This window comes from Syngnathus scovelli, chromosome 10, assembly GCF_024217435.2.
Source record: "Syngnathus scovelli strain Florida chromosome 10, RoL_Ssco_1.2, whole genome shotgun sequence".
Taxonomy (NCBI): Eukaryota; Metazoa; Chordata; class Actinopteri; order Syngnathiformes; family Syngnathidae; genus Syngnathus; species Syngnathus scovelli.
In genome coordinates, this window is record NC_090856.1 from 15,992,813 (window position 1) to 16,012,599 (window position 19,787).

Consider the following 19,787-nt stretch of genomic DNA (forward strand, 5'->3'; position numbering starts at 1 on the left):
GCATATGCGCACTGTCGATTGGGGAGACTCAACTTGTACAGGCGATGCCCCGAGGCCTTTGTACATCTCGTATGCGCACTGTCGATCGGGGAGATTCGAATACAGTCTCTCGTCATGAGCAAAACACCGGTGTGTTTGTGGTGCTGTACGCGGACAGCGACACAAACAGTGTCCACTTGATGTCCGGGCCCCAACCGTCGATGGGCGACAGCTGCACTGCAATGTCCTTCGGAGGGGTGTGACAGACGACATAGTGCTCCGGATCCACAGGCTTGTAAGTGCCCGGAACAGAGTCTTGCACGGCCACAAAGCTGTACGTGACACCGTGGGCTGCGCGAACTGTGTTATGCAGCATAGGCATCTTAATGTACACTAGACTGTTTGCGGGCGCCGGGTCAACCACCAGTCCCGTTTCGGGTACCGTGATGGTGGGAGAACTGCCCGTTAGCTTTTTGCACAGCTCTGCGTGGGTGTACGGGCGCCCGGTATCTTCATTTCTCACATCGATGTTACGTTCTTTGCACATGGCGACCACTTGTCTCATAGACATCGTTCTCATGCACTCACGCATACTTGGAATACGTTGGACGCTGCTGCTGCTGCTGCTGCTGCTGCTGCTGCTGCTGCTGCTGCTGCTGCTGCTGCTGCTGCTGCTGCTGCTGCTGCTGCTGCTGCTGCTGCTGCTGCTGCTGCTGCTGCTGCTGCTGGTGCTGCTGCTGCTGCTGCTGCTGCTGCTGCTGCTGCTGCTGCTGCTGCTGCTGCTGCTGCTGCTGCTGCTGCTGCTGCTGCTGCTGCTGCTGCTGCTGCTGCTGCTGCTGCTGCTGCTGCTGGCCACCGCGGGCCGATGCGAGGCTGATGTAACGGTAGTGGTCTGCGGTGAGCCCGAGAGTCTGGCCACTATGGCCGCTTTATCAACGGCTCTGCCCCTGTCCATGATCACAATATCCGGATCGCTGCACATAAACTGGAGTTGAGTAGTGTTGTATTTTACCAGGACGCGATCCACAGCCTCATCGTGGAGTGGGTGACTCATGGTGCAGCCGTTTTCATTAGGCTGAACTGTCTCTTGGAGCGTGCGTTTGGCCGGGTGAAACAACATCTCACACAACGCGTGATTAGTCAGGGTGGTGGGCCCCAGGCCGCTCACAGTCTACGAGGAGTATGTTCTCGCGAGCGAGGGCTGCCGCTGTGATATCTTTGGCGCCATTATGGCCGTGTGGATACACATGGGTCCCGCGTCAGACACCTTGCTCTCTTTTGCTCAGTACCTATGTGATCGCTATCTCACGAGAAGGCTACCAGTACCAGCACAATAGTCACGGTCCCAATTATCAAGGGTATCAGCATGGACATGGGCTTAATTGGAGGCGCAGGCGCAGGCACAGGCGCCGGCACTGGTGCTGGCGCTGGCGCCGGAGGTGGAGGTGGGGGTGGGGACGGGGGTGTTGGTGGAGGTGGGGGCAGCGGCTTGGGCCCGTGGCCGTCAAAGTTGCAGTTGATAATGTTCTTTACGTCTTCGATGGTTACAGCACCAGTATCCACCATCTGATGGGCAACTTCACATACATTTGCCGGGCACGTGGGCTTGCGCACCGCACTAGGCAGCAGCTGGTTGACGGAGTCTGCGCATGGGGCATACCAACAACCGTCGTTAAACACCTTCATGGCTTTGACTTTTGCGTAGGCGGGATCGCGTGTCCGCATGGCGCACTTGCAGTCCGCCGAGGTCGGGTTGCGCACGCAGTAGCCCTGGATGAAGGCATCATTGTTGGGCGGGTGTAGGTTGTTGTACCATTTGCTGCACCAGTTTGAACCGGGACCAGTTATCTTAGATGTGATGGTACCATCAGCGGTGCGTGTGGCCACGCTACAGTAGTTTGTGTTGAGTGTGAGCATTGAAGTGGCATTGTCACTACGAGAGCCAAACAGGTCAGTGGAGCGACTCAATTGATTCTCTGTGTCTACATACTCCATCTTGTACGTGAGTGCAAGCTGGGGGGCCCTTCCATGGAACTGTGCACCTATCACAGGGTTGATGCCCTTTGAGCTCAGGCCAATCTGGCCGTCCCTGGTGCTGGCTGCCATGCACGTGGGCTGGGAAGTGCAGAAGCCGCTGCAGCACGAGGCTTGCCCCAATTCCCAGTCGCGCACCCGGTTGTGCATGGGACACTCCCTACGTCCTGTAAATGCGCTGCACCAGCCGCATGCGCACGGCGCGTCGGTGGGCACGGCTGCACCATCGCGGTCTATCTGAGTGCGAAACAGGGTTACAGTTGACGCCATCTTTTAAAGACCCGACACGCTTTAAAATAGCAGTCATGAAAACAGTTTTAGTTACACTGGGTTTTATTATGCTGATTGTATGGTGTTACATCATGTGGTCCAACCAGCGTACGCTCATAAGGTACGTAGAGAACAGCAAAAACAAAGCTAGAGAGGACGACATAGAGGGGTGCGATGACTGCACCGCCTAGGACATCACACCCCTGTCAAGGAACGACTGGCCATGGGTCATCGTTTGTTTATTGACTCTGCATGCCGCCAGCATGGGAGGCTCCTTGTAAATGTGCACAGCGGCTGTAGCGGGGTTGGCATTGGCCGAAGCGTGGACCTGTGCCTCCACAGTGAAGGTGTGCGCCATGACATGTGAATACGCCCTCTGCGCCACCACGTCGGTGGGTGTGGCAGTGCGACTCACACTAACGCTCTCCAACTGGCTAATGGCCTTCTGCACGGTGGTAGGCCTATACAACTGCCTCTTGGCTACGATGCCCGGGGGCGCATAGGCACCATCAACCGACACACGCTCCTGTATGTAGTGTCCTACGCCCAGTGTGGGCCTGTGGAATCTGCGACTCGCCATGTCAGGCACCCCGTACACGTGAGTGTCGGCCAACGGTACAATACGACTGCCGGGCCCCACCGACTCTGGCACTAGAGGCATGCCCCCGGTGATAGCCTGACGTGAGTACAGCTGCTTGTCGCTTGCCTCGTGTCCTTCCGTCTGCTGGTGAGAGATGTCTGTGAACTTGACACCGTCGATAAAGGGCTTGTTGCCGTGGGACGTGACATTAATGGAGCCGCGTACCGGGGAACGGCCCAGCACTACAGCGTGGGCACCGCCTGGGTCTATGGGACTCCTTGCCACGAGCGCCAAGGTCACATCGGGCATAGCCACAGTGTGCACCGACGATGCGGCATAGTTGGGGTGTTTGAGAGAGACGTAATCATTGTTGGCTACGCGCCAGGCTTCTTTGGCCACATCCACAAAAACCCGCTGCGTCTTTAGAGTTGAGGTGGGCCTGGGCCGGGGGCCCCTTGTCACCTTGGGGATCCTGGGTGTTTCGTGCCTGAAGCTCGTTTTGGTGGCGAGCAGGGCGCCAGATATCATCATCTTGTTTTCATGTGATGGCTCTCACATATGCGTACATATGCGAGCCCCGTTCAAAGATTATACATCTAAAGCACAGCCTCCTCAGTTCCACCACACAGCGGGCCGCTCCCACACGGTGATGCAGCGGCACATGGGCCCCGAGTAAACACACGCGGCCACGTTGATGTCGGCGGTCCATGACCCTGGCGGAATAGCCGGGTCGCCGTTGACAAGGGCCACGGCCTAGCTAAACCTGAGCACAACACAATACTGCGTGTCTTGTTTACGTCGGTCATTGTCCATTTAGAATTAGGTGGGCGGTGTGCGCCTCACGCAGCAGTCCACCGAACAGTAGCTACGTCCGGCCGAAATCACGGGCCGTCCCTCTGTGATGGCAGCGCGACACCCAACGCAGACTACGCCATTACCGAGGTACAGCCTGGTAAATATGATCCTCCTTAGAGACTCTATAACCTCCTCGGGACCGTCCATCTGCCGCTCAGTGGGCTCCTCGGCGCGGTACGGCATGGGGCTGGTTGTACCTGGTACGCTTGGCAGCGGACCCGGCCATGGCACACTACGTGCCATGGTGAGTGGTATTCGCTTGGGTATGCGGCCATTGGCTACATCATCCTCTATGGCCGGGTAGAGCTGCCGAGCCATTTCCCGAAGGCTAGCCAACTTCTGCTCTAACTGGGCCTGCGCTGAGGCGTCGGTCAGCGCAGCGTACTCTCCATGAGCCCCCGATGTTATAAATGCGTCCTGCGGTCCAGCGTATTCCTGACGTATGAACCCAGCCCTATGAGTGTGGTCGGCTTCCAGTAGAGGATATAGATTGGCCCAGGCCGCGGGCAGGTTGCGCACCCCGCAGCCCTGGTCCACTAGGCGCGATACATACGCGCTCAGGTCTACGTCAACAAACAAGGCGTTGAACATGAGCTTGGCTGCCGCTAGGGCCGAGACGCGCGGACGATGCACTGGGTAGCCCAGGTACCTGGCAGCTGCCTTGTACATGGCCTCGGTCTCCAAAACCACTCTTTTGTCTCTCAGGATGTAGTACACGGGATTTTCCGGGTCATAGCGTCGTTGCGTTGTGGGCTGCAGCAAGTAGTACGTTCCACCTGCGTGCCCGCTACGCTCGCCGCATGTCTCGTGGTCGCGCGTGGACAGCACACCCATGTCGCCAGCCTCCGGGTACCAGGGAACGGCCGTGACCAGAGCGGCCGCCGCAGTGCGTGTTACGCGTGCCTGCCACTTTAGTTTAGCGGCTGCCAGCTTCTCCGCGTTGGCCGTTTCCAGCTCCCTGAACACCACGGCCAGAGGCTGGTCCGTGGCGTCGGAGCGTTGCAAGACCTTGAGCGTAAAGGACGCCGGGTACTCTTCGATCAACCTGTTTAGCGTGGGGTCGTTCCTTGCCCTGAGCGTGGCTACGGACACGTCCATCTTTTTACAAATCCATGCCCAGATACCTGAACATGGGGTCCACGTCCACGTGGGCTGCCAGTTTCTCATTAAACTCGGCCATGAACCCAGACTTGTGAGGCGAATCGCCCAGGGCCTTAATGTCAGCCAGGATGTTTGTGTGTATGACCTTCATTTCATCGGCCTTGCGCTGGTACGTGTCCTCCTGCTGCCTGTAATAAGCATATGAGTAACTGAGGCTCACGTAATGTTCTTTGGTACCAGGCACCTTCTCGGGAGGCGGATCTGTAGACGCTGCGCTGGCCCTGAGCTCTTCCTCGCGCTCAGCGATCTCACGCTTCTCCCTCCTCTGCGTCTCCTCCACGCGGCGCCGGGCCGCCTCTAACGTCTCGGAACACTCCCAGTCCATGGACACCTTCGCCACTTCGGTGGGCATTCCGGCCTTTGTGGTGATGGGGAACGGGTGTCCCATCCTTACGGTGTACACGGGCAGACTGTTGTCTGTGTTACGTACAATATCCCTGGCGATGGCCGCGGCCGCGTCTGCTGACTCAGCCACACCCCGTACTTTGCACACCGCAAAAACGCTCTGCGACCTGAGGCGCGCAGCCATGGCCGCCAGCCTGTCCGCCGCGGCCGGGACCTCAGCAGACAGGGCGTCCAGCTCGAGAGACATGCTCTCGTTAAAACCCGCGGCCAAGAAAGAGACCAGGGCATAGGCCGGTTGGCCGGCGATAGCTGGGTTAGCGTAGGAGGAACCAACCTGAGGTAACATCTTTTAAATACACCTGTGTTTGGACACTATGAGGAAAACGAAATCCTGGTTGTCGCGGCCCAGTTTCCAGTGTATCGGACTGTAGTCTATGGGCTGGCTGACACGGCACGGGATTCCGCAGCACCCGAGCTTGCCGTCCTCGGTCGCCTCGTGCACCACCAGGATATGCTTGAGCTGGGACACGGCGTACACGCCCGTGTCAAAGATGTAGGCCACCGTGGCCGTTGTCATGCAGGGAACAAGGCGGAGGACTCGGATGCAGAGTCGTTTCTTTCTCTGATTTATTCCAGCACACACACTGATCAAAAGTACAACTCAAAACGCCTCTTGCGAGGGAAACACGTGGCAAAAAGTTCAAACAAAAGCGTCGCACTGGGGCGAGACAAAAAGGCTATGGGGATCAAGGCACTAACAAAAGGCGTCGCTCTGTGGCGAGACAAAAAGGCTATGGGGATCAAGGCACTAACAAAAAACGTCGCTCTGTGGCGAGACAAAAAGGAGGAATCTTACTGAGAGCTCGGACGTCAAAGAATCGCTGGTGGTCGGGACGAGGCAAGACACACTGGCACAAGACAAGGGGAAGACGCGGACTAAATACACACAAAAGGGCTGGGAGGCAGGTGCTGACAATTAGCGCCAATCACGCCGGTGCCACAATCGGGATCGGGGAAGACAAGACAACCAAACACCGAGGAAGGAAACACGAACTGAAACGGAAGGGATGACAAAATAAAACAGGAAGTAAAGTTACGACACCGACGAGACAGAAAACCGGAAAAATAGACGCGACCGCATGACAGCCGTGCCATCCTCCATGGGCACCTGGACGTCCACGGTGTACTCGACCGGCACCTGGACACCCCGGCCATTTATAGCGCAGCCCGTGACACTGACTATGTTAATGTCCCGGATGGTTGACACTATGCTATGAGGCACACCCTCGCAGTATTTGTTGTACTGCGTGACCATTATGTGCTTGGTAATCAGAGACCTGGACATGTGGTCGTCACCATACCGCCGGGACAATACGCTCAAGGGCACGTTAATCGTTCGTCGAACCAATGGCATTTTTTTTCACATATACGTCATGGGGGCACCAGGTATAATAAATGACAGACAAGAGTATAGGGAATATGCTTTTATTACGATATGCCATCGACATGTGATGGACCTCACTATACAGACCGTATGGTCACAGCACTACATAATAGCAAATACTGTAACCGGGCAGATACAGCAATCCAACATGGCAGTTGCTGGGCCTGTATCTACAAGGGCACCACTGCCCGGTGAACCGGGGCGTCACGGAGGCACATGCGCGCCTCCAAAACGTGCGGTTGCACATCCCATGTGATGGACCCCACCTGGCTGAAGTTCTGGCTAGAGTGGGCGCCCAGGCCCGTACCACCACAGCCATCGCTCACAAGGGCGTCGCTCTCAGAGTCGTCCCTCTCAAGGCACGTGCCGTATTTGCGCTCCTGGTGCACCACCACCTTCACCCTTCCCACGTGAGTCGTGCTGAGCCCAGCCGCCATCGCCTCGGCGCTGCCGGTCTGGTAGAAGGTCAACATGCGTTGCTTATACACAGGACGTGTAACCGTAATCATGTTTGCTGCCTTGATCCGAAAGCAACCTATGTGCTTGTCGTCTATATATATGTCTGCATTTGCTTGGAGTGTTAGGTGTCCATTGGTTACAACGACACTGTAACTCTCCCTATGCTGTAGTCCGAAAGCCCCATCTCGGTAAGGCACCAAGTGTCCATCAGCTGACATCAGACCGAGGGTGTAGAAAGACTTTGTGACAGACATCCTTTTAATATTGAGTCGAGTAGGCGACACAGTGCACATTCAAATATTACCCATATCATACAATCATGTTACGGGATACAATGTACGAATGCTCCAGGGAGTGGACCTGGTAGGTGTGGGTAGTGTCATTCCCACCAACCAGCATCACATCGAACACGGCGCCGTCGGTAGTGGCGCTCTCAACCCTCCACAGGTTGGTTCCATCGACAAATACATAGTCGTTGCTGATGCGTGTGGTGCCAAACTCTGTTATAATTACCTCAGTGGCCCTGTCGTTGTCCCTGAGCAGAATTTTGATTTTCATATCGTCCGAATTGGTCTTGATCACAGCTTTGATCATGTTCAGAACGTTGTCACCTTTTTCCAGTGGATTATAAATGCGGAAATCATCCATACCATCCAGTATTATCTCCTGGCCAACACTTGTGAGGCGTTGGTCCTCACTGTGTGGCGTTGCGAACCTGTTAGCGTTGACTGCGGTGTAGCTGGTGGGTGAGTGGTCGGGCATCTGCGCAGTATTAATTGTGACAGGTGTGTACGTACATGAGAACAACTCGTTGCGGTACATGACTTTTTATCTATAGCCTTGTTGTTTTAATTAGATGCCTGGGTTGTTTGTGTCACTGGGCCACGCCAACGACCTGCTGCAGCACATGATTCCCTTAGAGAGGAATCGGATCTGCTGGTACTGCGCTACCATGTTCATAGTACTCAACAACATTGCCCGATTGCACCGAGCCCCGCGGCTGTAGCCTTGCCAAGAGGGTGTTGTATTTTATCTCGTGTCTACCATGGCTATGAGGATACCTCAGGGGTAGACAGAATGTCATCTTACGTGCCTCTGTTAACATGGGGTGTATTGCAACAAGAACCCAACCCCTGCACATGACATTGTGACGTTTCCATTTTCGTACAGCATGTGGCGACAACTTGTGACGACTGTGGTAAATGCGACTGCCCCGGGTGTGCCGGGTGATCCAAACTTTATACTGGTGGACCTAACTGATCACCTCCTGGACCATCTACAGGAAGAACCAAACATTGGCGCACTTGGACGGGTCCTCGGACTGATCGTGTGGTATCACACGCATTACCCTGATCAACGTCAACAGCTCATCGACTCTACTGTGAGACTTATGGATACCCCAGCCATGTACACTTGGCTTGACTGGCTGAATAAACATGACATCACCATAGATGAGTCCCTGTGTGGCATGCCCCAGATTGTTCTCACACCCAAAAACCGTAACAAATATTGTTGCAATGTTCAATAAATACATGTCCCACCGGTAGGAGACCCCGGGGACGACCCAGGACGCGCTGGAGAGACTATGTCTCTCAGCTGGCCTGGGAACGCCTTGGGATCCCCCGGGATGAGCTGGATGAAGTGGCTGAGGAGAGGGAAGTCTGGGAGTCCCTCCTGAAGCTGTTGCCCCCGCGACCCGACCCCGGATAAGCGGAAGAAGATGGATGGATGGATGGATGTTCAATAAATATATTAGTGACTATGTTGTGTCCTTGTTCTAGCATGTGGGAAAAGATGTCACAGTGTCAAACATGTGGTTTACATATTTATTCATACAGGATAACACAACATATTTTTCTCATTAAGGATGTTAACCAAGAGACTCGTCAGACTCATAATCAAACTCGTAATCACGCAACGCACCCGGTAACGGTGGACGGCAGCAGTAGACGTACGCCAGGATCCCGGCCGCACAGGCAGTCACTCCTAGAACACAGCTCACCATCACAGGCCACATGGCGTACACCTGATATGAGTGAACGATACCGGACTGCATGCATGTGTGGTGGCCCAGAGGCCACCACACAGTCGCTCCACACATTTCAATGTAGACGCACATGCACACGACATGGCCGTGGACAATTGGCATCCCCTCTGTGTGGTTGTAACACACCGAGCTGGGCACAAGCAGCATCAGTGTAGTCAGCAAGGTGATCTTGTCCATAATGCGCATGATTGTACAAGGCATGTTGTTAAACATTGTAATTCGAATCTTTAGCCTCTGGCCATGTCTCGTATGGTCACGTCCAGGAGCCGACCACTCCTTTTATCGTACCGGCACTTCAGGTACAAGGTAATGTCTTTGATGACTTTAACTATGGAGTAGCCCGCAGTCATGGCCATGCCGTATGTGGTCATGTAGGTCTTAAACTCTCGGTACAGGTCTAAGTCAGTCACGGACGCCCCGGGCTCCCTGATTATCATGGTGTCGGCAAACGTGCGTACGTAGTTATTGGATTCCTCGTAGTCCTTGGTCACCTGCAACACCTTGCAGGGCGTTTTATACGCATCGACAGGCTCGCCCTGTAGCACACCCCAGATCTGTACCAGCAGCCACGCCATGGGCGCAGTCAGCAGGGGGATCTTGTCCACAAAATGCTTGTCCATAACCTGGACATAGTCACGCTGCTCTATGGGCACCTCGCGGCGCACCTCTTCCAGCCGTTCGCCACTCACAAACACGGCCTCAAATGGAACCACGCGCACTCTGTTCCATGTGGCCATATTGGCCATCTTAATGTCAGGCAGTGTGTTGCAGATGCAGTGCAGCTTGAACATGGGCACGATTTCGGTCGTCTCTTTGCCTGAGCACCACAGGTCGCGGGCGAAGAACGTGTCATTGCCTGTCATGCTCTTGAGGGGGCCCGGGTGTATGGTCTCGTCGTTGTTGGGCTCCTCCATGACGGCCCAACGCACACCGCTCCTTAGTCGCGCCAGTTCAGGGCTTGTGCTCGTGACGCATGGCTTGCGGCCCGTGAGCACTGTGGTGCTCAACTTGACTGCAAAACTTCCTAGCATTTTCTCGAATAGCGTCTGCGTGACTGTTTTGCCGTTGTTTCCGCTGCCCGTCCAGAATAGGCACACTTTGTCATGGTTGCCACCAACAAACACTTGGCACACCTGTCTGAGGAAATATTCACGCACCTTCATATCAGGGAACGTGGTGTTGTAGAACCTTATGACCTCATACAGTGGCTGCTTAACTGTTAGAAAAATTGTATATATATGTTATCATGCGTTCTCTAATGAGTACTTATTCACAATATTACTGTTCAGTATGCTTGCTGCTTTGCCTTGCTTATTCTTATCTTGTACAACAGAACAGAAGGATTACGGCTGGGTCAGGGGCGAGATGACGGTTGTGTCAAACAAGATGCTGCTGACAGCTCAGCGTCCACCAGAACAGATCGTGAAAACAACACGTCAAACAATGCGTCATGAACCTTCTGATCTTCCTTAAAGAATGTCACTTTCTCTTTTTATCTCTCGGAATATCGCTTAAACTGTTTTGCTGTTATAGCCATATCTGCACGCAACAATTTGTGCGTTACTTTTTGTTTCTTTTCTTACGAGACGAAGCCACAAACTCTTTCCCCCCCCTTAAGGGCTAATCGTCTCACACTGTGGGTAGGGCATTCCAAATAAAAAGAGCGAGGAGTGTAAAACAGATTTTTTGTGTAGTCGGATTGCTGTAAGTCTGAATGCACTCCTCGCGAGAAAAGACTCAATATTCTGCCTCACTGGTTTTGTCTGCTGATCCTTTTGCTGATTTTGAACCTAACAGATTTTTGGGGGCTCGTTCCGGGGTCTCAATAGACCTATTTCGGGATTCCAGCTGACTTTTCGACCCAGGACAAGTCCTTGGCCAAGGCATATAGAGGAAACCCTTTTCACGGGGCTGACTCGATCAGTCAGCTGGATGCCGGAGTGGTTGACGAGATCATCCGAGGAGAAGGCCCAGCAGACTGTGAGTACGAATCTTGATTCTGTTGAAAGTAATGAAAGTGCAGTGACAAGAGGTCACTTAAAACCTTGACAATTCTAGACCCTATCAAATGCAATTAGAAACAGTAAATTCCGCTGGGATGACGGAGTCCCCTGACTGATAAATCAGTTAAAATCCATGGGAGAGCGGACCCATCTGTTTTCTGAAGAAGTACAGGTAATTTGGAGCAGTTAAATTCCGCTGAGGTGTCGTGGGGCCTCCTAACTTAACCTTCCTAATGTGTTAGCTTTCTGCTGCCATCTGTGGTGTTTTTCTTAACTCTTGTTTAGCTGGTTTGGCTTCTTTATCCATGACAGATAGGTTTTATATCTACTTTAAGAATAAGGCAAAAATAAGTTTTTTATTACACAATAGGAAGGTTAAAGAGTTTGTTAAAATCCACGGGAGGGCGGACTCCCCTGCTTGCCTGTGAGACGATAAGAGTGTGCATTGTGTGTGTGTGTGTATGGTTTGACTGAGAGTGATCTCATTTGAGCTCTCCTTTATATAAAACAGGATTGTAGACAGTGGCTTTGTGTGGAAGCAGAGGAAAGGAGACTTACCACTGAATATTTTACCACTGTCCTGTGAATTAAATTGGCTTTCGGACACTGTAGGTGCCATTCGAATTGCCAACTCCGAAATTTAGAGAAATAAACCATGGGAAAATCAACGAGCAAACAAAAGCCGCTACCCCGACATGAATTAAAATGCAAGGGGTCGACACCGAAAATATAAAATATCTTGACAAATGCATATTTTGGACAGAGGTGGTTGCATTATGCGACGTGGCGGTGGCGAGGCTCTCCGCACTTCAGTTGCTCCCCCCACCCTTGTTATCAGCTGGGAAGATTGTCATGTCTATGTTGTGGGCCCGTGTGTTTGTTTCTGTGTATGTTTGTCTTTGTGTATCAGTTCGTTATAAAGGTTGGAATTGCGCTAAATTGGTGCACGAAAACGGTGTGCTAGACAATGGTTTATCAGATTTGCATTGTTAAATGTAAAAATTAGAAATTATAGAATAATATGACGGTTGTGGGCAGAAACTCATCCGACGAGGAGAGTGCCCAACCCTTATAAAAATGTGAGAGTAAGAGAAAACATACATTGTAGAACTGGATAAAATTAGATTAATGATTAGAAATCAATGGTGTTATTATTATTCTCTAATCCCCTACATTGCAAATGTCTTCTTGATGCAGATAGGTTAACAGGCTAGGACTTTAGTGAGGAGATAATTTATCAATTGATGGGGGTTAGTAATTGTCCAAATTCTAGTCACATGTTTTGAGGGACCACAGCAACAACATTATATTTAATTTGCAGGCCATTATTTAGTACGATATGACAGTGTCTAGCTAATTAGACTGTTCTATCAAAAAATGTGAGAGTGAAGGAGGAGGTTTGATTTGTAATCTGACATTTGGGTCCCATTTTGAAGAGTCTCTGCAGGAGCGTAGATTGTTTTTGTTTAAAGATATGTTTAACAGTTTATCTCGGTGCAGTAAGGATATAGCAATTTTGCAAGACTTAAAATTAAAAATTAAAAAGCAAAATTACATTCTCATTTTCCCAGATGAGAGGAAAATTGAAAGATAAGGAAGACGAAGAAAAGATAAAAAAGAACTTGCTGTTGCACAGACAGGAAGATGATGACACAGTGTCAGCGTGAGCTCGCTTAAGAATCGCAGCTAAGAATGTGATGAATGAAGATGAGAAAAATTATCAAATTACAAAGACAGATGTTGTGGCACGGCAAAGCGAACCATCCTTTCCGTCTTTGTACTCCAAATTAAACAACTCATTGCTTCCTATAATTTGAGAGGTGATGAAGTACAACAGGTTTTCATGGTATCCTTAACCAAACATTGGGCAAGCGTTAAAGGCGCCTGGAGTCCTTTTGATCTCCAGGGCCGTCCATTGGAATATAACAGGGTGCCATTACAAATACAAATTGACCAACTATTGGGCAGGATAAAAATAAAATTCCAACGTAGAGCAAATTACACAGACATTGGCCGAACTAAACAAAAACAAGATAAGTTGTTTGAAGACTTTAGACACAGACCAGAAAGAGTGTTCAACTGATGTCTATGATCAACAACTGAAAAATGCTCTACATGCAAATTTGCGACCAGTATTATGTCGACAACGAATAAATTCGACAAATTTTTCCCTATAAAATGGTGCCGTTTGGGTTTGAAGTACATGAAAATTTGCGACCAGTATTATGTCGACAACGAATAAATTCGACAAATTTTTCCCTATAAAATGGTGCCGTTCGGGTTTGAAGTACATAGTCGCTTCAAAGGAGGAAAAGCATGATTTAAGATACGCGATTGATCAATGAGAAGGCTATCCCTTGTGCCAGGGGTGTCAAACTCATTTGTTCAAGGGCCGCGGTGTAGTCATGGCTTCTTTTGGAGGGCCGGTATGACTGTCATACCCGAGTAGATGTGTGAGCGCCTCATATTGTGGGAGTTGCAAAACAAGCTGACGAGTAACTCGCTTTCAAATCAGACAAATACAAACTGGTCTAATATTTAAACTTACAACATTATTAAGAGGGAAGATAATTTGCAATTCGAGTAATGACATGAATATGAAGCACAATTTGACACCTGTGCCTTATACAAAGGTAAAGTAGGATTAGGAATTGCTTGCAATATAATTACAAATTAGTTAACACCTGTGTGATTGATTGATTGATTAATTGATTGTCAGATTGAGTGAGTGAGTGAGTGAGTGAGTGAGTGAGTGAGTGAGTGAGTGAGTGAGTGAGTGAGTGAGTGAGTGAGTGAGTGAGTGAGTGAGTGAGTGAGTGAGTGAGTGAGTGAGTGAGTGAGTGAGTGACTTTTCTGTCGCCTGCATGTCATCTTTCTTCCATGGCTACGTTGCTGTCTCAGCTGCTCTCAATCCTGCCACTCTCATTCCCCTTCCTGACGACGGCGGATTCCATGATTGTGTCGATGCTGCCCAACAGATTGCAAAGGCTCGGCCTGATTTGGAAGATACGCCTCTGCCAGATGGTCATGTGGGTTTTGTTGATGGGTCTTCTAAGCAAATGAATCTGGTGTGACCCTTACTGGGTATGCCATTGTTACTGCCGACGAAGACTTGGAGGCTGCTAAACTGCCATCCTATATGTCAGCACAGGCCGCTGAGCTCATTGCTTTGACTGGGGCCTGCAAATTGTTTGCAAACAAGTCCGTCACTATCTGGACTGATAGTCAGTATGGTTTTGCTACAGTGCACGTTTTTGCTCAGCAGTGGAGCAACCGTGGCATGATAACTTCTACAGGGAAGCCCGTCACCCATTCCACATTACTAACTCAACTTTTGGACGCTGTCCAGCTACCTTTAAAGGTGGCGGTTTGCAAATGTGCTGCTCACACTGCAAGATCTGATCCTGTTTCTCTTGGTAATGCTTTTGCTGACAAATCCGCTAAGGCCGCTGCAGAAGGCCTGCTCCATGTCCTCTCGTCTCTCACTGATCATGATTCGATGTCACACATCTCCCCTGATGTGTTGCTTGACATGCAGTCTCAGAGCCCCTCCCAGGAACGACTCTCTTGGAAAAAACGGGGTGCAACTAAAAACACTGATGGTCTTTTTGTGTGACCTTTGGGCAAACCTGTCTTGCCTCGTATCAAATGGGCTGCTATTTCGAGTCATGGGGTCACCCATGTCTCGACGGGGGGTATGGTGAAACAAGTTGAAGCTATTTATACGACATACGGTTTTGCAGCTTTTTCACGAGGCAATTTAAGACCTCAGAGAGGAAAGTTCCCGACTCCATTGTATCCGCTTCAGACAATACATATTGTTTATATCCAATTACAAAAATGTGAAGGGAAAAATATTGTTTTTTTTCTGCATTTATTTGTTTTCTGCATTTATCTTATTGTAAAAAGGTGATCTCCGCAGACCCAACCTAAGTACGGAAGGTGAGCAAAGTCTGGTAATAGTGCCTGATCCTGGTGCCAAGATCCAGGGTTGACACGAAAGCTAGCAGAAGCCAATTTCCAAGACACCAACCCGAAGCTCAGGGTGTTGACTCTGAGGAGATCCAAAAACATGAGCATTAGAGAGCCATTTGGTGAGTACTTTAATCCGGCTGTGGCCTGTGCAAAGTCTGCCATGTGTTTTTGGTTGCTTTTGCTGGTTTGTGTTACCATTGTATTTTTTTTCGGGGGTTATTTTATTTGGAGGGATGGAGTACCATGAGCCTCGAACATTCTTCTCTCGGGCAACTACCAACGCTGATTCTAATCAATATGGCTCATGGGGAAAAATTGCTAGACATAAGGGCAACACAAAATCCCCTTTTGATCATGTTGTTTGTACACCAGAAACCGTCCGCGTTCCAACTTGCGCACCATGGCTTTTGTCTTGGACTTACAATAACTCATTAATGTTTACTGTGGCTCCTAATACACCTTCTTCTATTATTTTACCTATGAAAAGGCTATTTTGTAGCTTCCACAGGAATAAGCGGTCAAATCAACAACTGGCTTCTTATGGCTGAGCAAGCCGCAAAAATGGCTAACACCAGTTGCATTGCATGTATGGGTCCAAGACCTCTTTTGAAAATACTTGCAAATATAGTTCCTAAGTGTGCTGTTGTTTTAATGTTAAACTCATCCATTTCACCCACTCATGATTGTTTTAAATGGGATAAGGTTTACCCTGTTGCCTCTATGACAAAATATAAACCCCTTTTTTCGTCCGATGTAGATAAGGGTAATTTTACATGCATTAGATTACCTGGTACCGGTGAGAAGCTCGGCGCCCTACCTACTCCATGGTGTGGGTCCATGACCAATGTCACTGCCCCTTTTTGCCCATTGCTCGTAGTGATATTTGGTTTTGGTGTAATAGTAAAAAACTTTATGATAGGTTGCCTTTAAACAGCTCTGGAATTTGCGCTTTGGTAGGCCTATTGTTTCCTGTTCATTTGATACCAATGTCTTATGATCTAACATCTTTTGCTAAGTCTGTAGTGCCCGAATACTGGCCGAGAACGAAGCGAAACGCCGAATGGCAGGGCGCAGTTAATCCAACTTACATAGACGCCATTGGTGTTCCTAGAGGAGTACCGGATGAGTATAAGCTGGTGAATCAGATAGCAGCTGGTTTTGAATCCGCCCTGTGTTGGTGGTGTACTCTTAACAAAAATGTTGACAGGATTAACTACATCCACTACAACGTGCAGAGGCTTGGAAACTGGACCGAGGCGAGTTTCAAGGCGGTCCACTCCCAACTGGCCGCTACTTCCCTCATGGCTTTCCAGAATCGAATGGCCCTTGACATGCTACTCTCAAAAGAGGGCGGTGTCTGCGCCATGTTTGGTGAGCAATGTTGCACATTTATTCCAAATAATACTGCAGCCGACGGAAGCCTGTCCCGGGCCTTTGAGGGTCTGAGGACCTTGAATGGGAGGATGAAGGAACACAGTGGGGTGAACACAGAGGTTTGGACCGACTGGTTGAATGTGTTCGGAAAGTACCGCACCCTGGTTTCCTCGGTCCTGGTCTCCATTGCCGTTTTCTCTGCCATTTTGACCCTGTGTGGATGTTGCTGCATTCCTTGTCTCCGATCCTTAATTATTAAGCTAATTACAACTGCTATCTCTCCACCAGCTGAGACTTTTCCGTTACTCCAAAGGGATGACCTTTCGATCGACGGGAGTTCTTTCTCTAGTGACGACTCTGTCAGCGAATCCATTGTGGTAAACCTGTCCGATTTGTTTCGTGACTCTGGCTTTGATGATTAAGACTCAATTTCCTCCCAAGTGTAAGTTAGTTCTTGCGAAATGTGATCTCTTGGCTGAAAATCTTTTGAAGTGGCCATATGGGTGATAAGTTAGTCCCCGAGAACTTATGATAAACAGGGGGGAATTGTTAGAAAAATTGTATATATATATATGTTATCATGCGTTCTCTAATGAGTACTTATTCACAATATTACTGTTCAGTATGCTTGCTGCTTTGCCTTTCTTATTCTTATCTTGTACAACAGAACAGAAGGATTACGGCTGGGTCAGGGGCGAGATGACGGTTGTGTCAAACAAGATGCTGCTGACAGCTCAGCGTCCACCAGAACAGATCGTGAAAACAACACGTCAAACAATGCGTCATGAACCTTCTGATCTTCCTTAAAGAATGTCACTTTCTCTTTTTATCTCTCGGAATATCGCTTAAACTGTTTTGCTGATATAGCCATATCTGCACGCAACAATTTGTGCGTTACTTTTTGTTTCTTTTCTTACGAGACGAAGCCCCCCCTTAAGGGCTAATCGTCTCACACTGTGGGTAGGGCATTCCAAATAAAAAGAGCGAGGAGTGTAAAACAGATTTTTAGTGTAGTCGGATTGCTGTAAGTCTGAATGCACTCCCCGCGAGAAAAGACTCAATATTCTGCCTCACTGGTTTTGTCTGCTGATCCTTTTGCTGATTTTGAACCTAACATTAACTGTCATGGTATTGGCCACATCGACTATAGCATCCAGTAGCTCGCACACGTTGTACGTGTTGGTGGTGGGGTCCAGGGTGGCCGCGGCCAGGATCTCGTCCACGTACCGACCGTATCCCACTTGAGTGTAAGGCACGGGCAGGGTGTGCGACAGCATGTCCTCGGGTTCACCCTGCCTGAACACCCTGTTCTTGAAGTCAAACACGCCGTTACAGAAGGCTATGATGTTGGGATTTGTGTTGAGGCGCTTCGACGTAAAACAGTTCAGCGCACTCGCGCATCACGCTCGACTTGAACGGTGACGAACCCAGCTGTGCAGTGGTGCGGTGAAGCGCTTTGAGGTACCCCTCGTCGGGCTGCGGCACCAACTCAGCCGCCACCATGGACAGGTACTTGTTAAGCACCGTGTGTATGGGGCCTGTCTCAGACGATATTAGGCTACGCACCACGTTCATACCCTTTTCGTTCCACACAGAGCCCTGGAACTTGTACCACACTTCGGTTTTGATGTTGGCACACACATAGTGTGTGGCCAGAGCACTGTACATGATATTTGCCAGCCCCACGTGTGTCAGCTTGAGCCTGTCGGTGGCCATCCATCTCTGGTGCGTCCACTCGTCGTACTCCTGGGAACTGTACTGCTTGGCCAGGTACCGCAGTGTGCCTATTGTGTACATATTGGGCCTCATCTGACGCTCCCACATGTCATGGCACGTACCCGCATCAAACTTTCGAGCACATCTAGCGCTGAAGGACATCCACAGCCGCAGGCCGTCCTGGCTGCCCTCAGTGAGCTGGTGGAGGCAGAAGCCTACCTTGAGCCACACGTTACGGTCTTCAGCCGCGCGCTCGGGCAGCATATTCACCAAACGCTCGATGTCCGTAAACCTCGTTCTGTCCTGAGGGGCGGGCGTCTCTATTTCCATGGGCTGCTGCAAGAGCCGCTGTTGCTGCTGCGGGGCTTGGGACACGGTGCACACGAGCCTACGCTTGTACCTGAAGCGACCGTACGGCACGACCGACAGCATCTTGCCCAACAGCGTAACGGGCGCCTCGTCAGGGCCGACGGCCAGGTTGCCCGAGCTCGGGAAGCGGTAGCCATCCCATGGCGCTCCCTCGACGGGTCGCCCGTTGGCCTCATACTGGCCTGTAACGGTGTACGCCGTGCCGTTGGGCTTGCACGCACCGTACAGCAACCAAGCATTGCTACAGCTGAGGGTGTCTACGTCAGGAAACTTTGTAGCCAGGGGCTTTATTATGTATTCGGTTAGAGAGTGTGTGTCGGCAAATATCTTTGTGTACTGCATGTGGAACCCCTGCTTCACGTTGCCCTGTGAGTCACACCGGATCGGTCGGGCCACCTCCCCGGCGTGGTCCAGTTTCTCCAGCAGCACAAACGAGCAGTCCTCGGACCTGATGCCCCCCATCACGCATTGCCCGAGCAAGTGCACAACCTCTCTATGCACAGGCATAACATGGGAGTCTAGCGTGTATAGGTGTTCTTCTGTTTCGGACGCTCTGAGGTCCACATCTATAGTGAGCATTGTATCGTGGGGCCTGCATTCTGCCCAGTGTATGGGTTCGCTAGTGCGCTCTAGAAAGTGCCACAGCTCCGACACCTTGTGGTCATCTATTATGTATGCCCCACCGGTGAGGAGTACATGGGTACTGCCCCCGGAGTCACCAAACTGCTGTCTATCGGGAGCCAGAAACACACTCAAAGACATTGTTTGATGACACATAACCAACCAAACAGGTGCCTTTTATTAGGAATCAAACGTTATTCGGTGGTCACCCTGATGTACAGGCGGCCTCCGACGAGGTACCGGGAATTAAGGGGGCACATACGTGCGCATCCGATGGGTGTGTTGGAGTGGCCCGTGGGCCTCTGGACCGCCTGGTCATTGGGGCTGGGTGTAAATGAGGTCGCTCCGAGAAGCACCCCTCCGTTGCCCAGTACTTCAAACCAGACCCTCAATCGGCATGGCCATATCAGCAGCGTGTCATAGGGCCCCTGGAGCATGACGAGAAAGAGGGATATGTGCGTGCCGTTGCCAGGCCCTTCGCCGTTCGGGTACAAGCGCAGGCACATCTTGTAGCCCATGCGACTGGAGTAGAACGGGTGCAACGTTATGTGCTCA